Genomic DNA, 5,506 nt, shown 5'->3' with positions numbered 1-5,506 from the left:
AATAGGAGATTGTGGTTGTATTTATACATATAAAAAGAGAGTAATAGTATTGCAGAAGATAAGAGGCCATTCGAAAAGCTATTGGATATGCTACTAGAATACAACATTCAACAAATAAATCACCTGCCAACAAGAAAGGAACAAAATACTTTAGGACCTAGTATGTGAACGAGGTGAATTATGTTAAAGAAATTATAATTATAATGCGAGTATTTCAGACCATAATGTCATAGAATTAACAGTCCATTTCAAAGCAAGTGAAAACAGATAAGCAAGAAATGAAAAAGTGGGAAGGATATGGAAAATACAACTTCTACAGAAAAAATACAAAAATGGTCAGAAATAAAATGAAGAATTAAATAAAGATTAGGATAACATTTTCGTAAGTGATGATATAAAGGGATACACAGATATTATATAAAATGTTAGAGAAAATAGTGGATAAATATATACGAAGAAGAAAAGTAAACATCAGTCATGCATACCAAGAGACAGAAGGATCTTGTTCCAGAAAATCAGAAAGTGGAAAAAAAGGTCTAGCAAAAGAAAAAATGCATGGAAAGTGATCGAACTGAAAAGTATGATAGAAAATGCAGAAGAAAAGATTATACAATAAAAAAAAATGAAAAACAGGACTTGGAAGAAAAAACCCTAGTAAATATGAAGCAAAACCCCAAATATTATACTCGTATGCGAAAAAGATGATTAAAAGAACAATAGAAATAGGCCCTCTAAGAATTGAAGGGAGATTAACTAATGAAAAAAAGGAAATATGCAACATATTGGCAGAACGATATAAGAGAGAATTCACCCCTAGAATTAATAATGAAGATAATGATATGAGTAAGTAAGGAATGAAAATAGTGAATATTTAGCAGACATAGATATTAATGAAGCTGATATTGTGCAGGATATTAATGAAATTAAAAATGGAGCTGCAGCAGGACCTGATGGTGTCCCTGCTATTTTGTTAAAAAAAAGCAGTTCATTCTATCGCAAAGCCACTTGCAATATTATTAAGATAAAAGTGTAGATACAGGCAAGATTATGATGAGCACAAATTAGCATATAATTCCCCACCCCTACTTTCAAAAGTGGATCATGACTAGCAGGCAAGTAATTATAGTCCTGTGAGTCTAACATCACATATTATGAAAGTGTATGAAAGGGTAATGAAGAAAAATATTATGAAAATATTTAATAAAAAATAATTTGTTTAATATAGGACACATGGTTTCGTACCCAGAAAACAAAAAGTACACAAACCCAACTGTTAGTCCACCGTTAGACATGTACAAAAATATGAAAAGCGGAAATGAAACAGATGTGGTTTATCTAGACTTTGCAAAAGCTTTTGACAAAAGGTAGATCATAATAAATTAGCGAAGAAAATCAGAAAAAAACATAATATAGTGAATTAAGTAGGAAGATGGTTAAAAGAATTTTTACACATCAGAAAACAGATAGTTATTGCAAATGATGAGAAATCGGATGAAGCTAAGGTAATATCCAGTGTGCCACAAGGTATGGTGTTAGCTGCATTACTGTTTGTATTATGATTGCAGACATAGACAGTAATGCTAAGGACTCAGTAGTGAGTAGTTTCGCCGATGACACAAGAATAAGTAGAGAAATTACTTGGGATGAAGATAGGAACGCTCTACAAAGAGACCTTAACAAAGTATATGATTGGGTAGAGGTAAATAAGATGGTATTTAACTCTGATAAATTTGAATCAATGGAGACAGAGAAGGAAAGCTATATGCATATAGGGGACCTAATAAAGAGACAATCACAAATAAGGAAGCAGTTAAAGACCTTGGTGTGATGATGAATAGGAACATGTTATGCAATGACCAAATAGCAATTCCTATGGCAAAATGTAAGGCAAAAAAATGAATATGTTGTTACGGCACTTCAAAACAACGAAAAGTCCACTTGAATATTGCAATATGATATGGTACCCACACTATCAAAAGGATATTGCACAAATAGAGAGTGTCAAAGGTCCCTTACAGCTAGAATAGAAGAAGTTATAGTCTAGAAAGGAGAAGAGAACGCTACATGATAATTCAGGCATGGAAACAGATAGAAGGAATAGCCGAAAACATCATGGAGCTAAAATATCAGAAAGAGCAAGCAGAGATAGATTAATAGTGCCCAAAACTATACCAGGAAAAATAAGGAAAGCACACAGGACATTAATCCACTATGCGCCAGCATCGATAATGCAGTGTGTATTCAATGCGTTTGCCAGCTCATCTGAGGAATATATCAGGAGTGAGTGTAGATGTGTTTAAGAATAAGCTCGACAAATATCTAACCTGCATCCCAGACCATCCAAGATTGGAAGATGCAAAATATACCGGAAGATGTACTAGAACTCGGTAGACATTAGAGGTGCCTCACACTGATGGACCTGGGGCAACCCGAACAAGATGTAAGGTCTGTAAGGTAAGGTCTCTCTCTCTTTCTCAGGGAGAAGTTAAACGAGTGCCAGACCTTGCTGGAAGCGAGTGTGATTATTCTCATTGATATTCCAAAACTTCCAGAGAAAGGGTATGCTATGCTACGGCAGCCTGGAACGAGTTCATGTCCTCAGACTGACGGAGATAAAGCCCCTGGAATAATATCTTCCGGTGAATTTTGGTTACTCCTTGGCGACGCCCTTGCTGAAGTTTCAATAGAAAGTTTAGACTTGAGGGGAGGAGGGAAGTATATTCTCTTATTCATCCGTTTTGACAGAAGACGAGGATGTTATTGGTGAGTCTGGTTCAGAAAACGTCGAGTCAGGCAATTGAATTTTTTTTTTTCTTTTTTTTCTTTTTTTGCTTTTTTTTTTTTTTTTTTCTTTTTTAGTGCGTTGGCAATTTTGGGGGTAATTCTTAATGCACAAGATTTAGCCTCAGAATGACGAATATTGGCCACTTTCTCTCTCTCTCTCTCTCTCTCTCTCCTCTCTCTCTCTCTCTCCCTCTCTCTCTCTTCATTCTGATGGAAAAAAAGGAAGAACTCTCTCTCTCTCTCTCTCTCTCTCTCTCTCTCTCTCTCTCTCTCACAGATTCAAGGTAAACTACTTGTTCTTATAACAATTAAAACAGCATGAACGTTTCCACGGACGATTAGCGCATTCTAACATTACCTTTTATTCTTAAAATAAAATAAAATGATTAATCTCCGTCGCCTTCACGAAGGATGGAGCTACCCATCCAGTCCTATAAATAAGTAAGTGTCCCCTTCAACGGAATGGAGTCTTTCCTTCCCACTCCCAAATACGCCCACAGATTTTTCTTATACCGCCTCTGTGTCTCCCTGGCTAATGAATGACCCCAATTCGCGAAATGGTTATCTTCGCGCTCGAGAAATATACGAGGAAATGACGTGTCATGAGTTGCGAGTGGAGGTGGTGTTTCGCGAGGAGGAACCTGCGGACAAAGAATGATATTAGCATCCGATCTCCAGTAAGGTAGGTTCACCAGAAGAGGCAGCAGCACGAACTGATGGTCACTTAAGATAGATATGCGATTCGGTGTTTTTTTATATTCCAAGTTTGGGGGATTTCTTGGTCGTTGGATAAATAAAATAGCTGATTGGAGTGCATTCCGTAATGTGTGTGTGTGTGTGTGTGTGAGTCAGAGAGAGAGAGAGAGAGAGAGAGAGAGAGATGACAAGAATTACAAGGATTTAGGATGTCTCAAATAGACCTATTAGTCCATTCCAAGGAGACATCATAGTGCTCTCATTATTTCTTAGAGCTTAATAATGTTTGTAGGATTTCTTGGTCGTGGGATATACTATATATATATATATATATATATATATATAATATATATATATATATATATATATATATATATATATATATATATATATATATACATATACATATATATATATATATAATATATATATATATATATATATATATATATATATGTGTGTGTGTGTGTGTGTGTGTGTGTGTGTGTGAGAGAGAGAGAGAGAGAGAGAGAGTGGTTACCTAAGTCGTCATTTCAATCTTTTCTTAATATATATCCAAAATTTATTTTTAAAACTTTAACGTCCGTTTAGCTAAGGATTGAAACAAGTATCACAATGCCATGAGATTGAAGTCGTCCTCAAAATTTAGGTATTTGTCGATAGATGAGCACTGTAATTATTATATAAAGAACAAATGCACCATTATTGATATAACAACGCTTAGAAATAACTGAAATATTAGCATAATGAATAGCTATTGAAACGAAAAAAATCTGCAATAACTTTAGACACCAGACTTCCAATGAATGATATCTTCTTCCGTGTTCACAGGGCGTTCATGGATCGCATCTCTCATCTCCCGCCTGCTGTCGTCTGTCAGGAAATGACTTATGAAACCGGTGTCTTCCGCTGAAATGAAGTTGTCGGCCGTTCAGTTACTATGTCCTGAGCTCAGGCAGAAAAAGAATAATTTGGAATTCTCTCGCTGCGAGAGACGCCAGACAATTGGCTCCTGAGTGTGGGGTTTTAGCGTTGTGTGACATGATTTAGCTGAATGGTAAGTGAAGGTATTTGTGCATTTTCATTTTATTTATTTATTTCATTTATTATTTATTTTTTACTTATTTATTTGGTTTAAAGAAGTCTTAAATGTGAATGCGAGTGTTGTGATTTAGCTGGGTGATAAGTGAAGGCATTTTGTTTTTTTCATTTTATGTTTATTTATTTATTGATTCTATTTTATTCTTTTTGGTTAAAGAAGTCTAAATGAATGCGATGGTTGTGATTTAGCTGAATGATAAGTGAGGGTTTTGTATTTTTTTCATTTTTGTTCTATTTATTTATTTATTTATTTATGTATTTTTTTATTTATTTTTATTTATTTATTTATTTTTCGGTTTAAAGAAGTTTAAATGAATTCGAGGACTAGAGTCTTGTTAGGCAGTTATTTAGAAAGGGGGTTTAATGAATAGTGTAAGCATTGTATCTCACGGGTAAAATTAACCATTACTAGGAAGTGGGTGTCATTTGCCATACGTGTGGATGTTAGGTCTGTTTTCAAGCAAGTGTTCTGATTAAAGGCGTATCTTTTCCTCTTAGCTTTGGAAAAGGACTTATTTCTTAAAAAAAAAAAAAATTAAAAAAAAAAAAAAATAAGTACCCGTGAATCAAAACATATTTGGATATGGAATTCTTGATATAATGAATTACTTACTCTGGTTTGAGTAGAAAGAATCCCACACGTTTGTCAACTTTTTTTTTTTTTTTTTTTTTTTTTTTTTTAGATTTTTTTTTTTTTTGTCCGCTGTAATTTTGAAAGCACATCAAAGGAAAAAAAAACTTTAACTTTGAAATTAAACATATTCGGAACTAGAAATCTTGATATAATACATATTTGGAATCTGTAATTTTTTATATAATCAGTTACTGTGGTTGGAATAGGAAGAAAACCCCACAGATTTGTCAACTTTTCTTTTTCTTTTAGAAATGAAGCTTTTTTTTTTTTTTAAGATTTTCCGCTGTAATT

Source organism: Macrobrachium nipponense, chromosome 38 (assembly GCF_015104395.2).
Source record: "Macrobrachium nipponense isolate FS-2020 chromosome 38, ASM1510439v2, whole genome shotgun sequence".
NCBI classification, from domain to species: domain Eukaryota; kingdom Metazoa; phylum Arthropoda; class Malacostraca; order Decapoda; family Palaemonidae; genus Macrobrachium; species Macrobrachium nipponense.
This window is presented reverse-complemented; position numbering follows the sequence as displayed.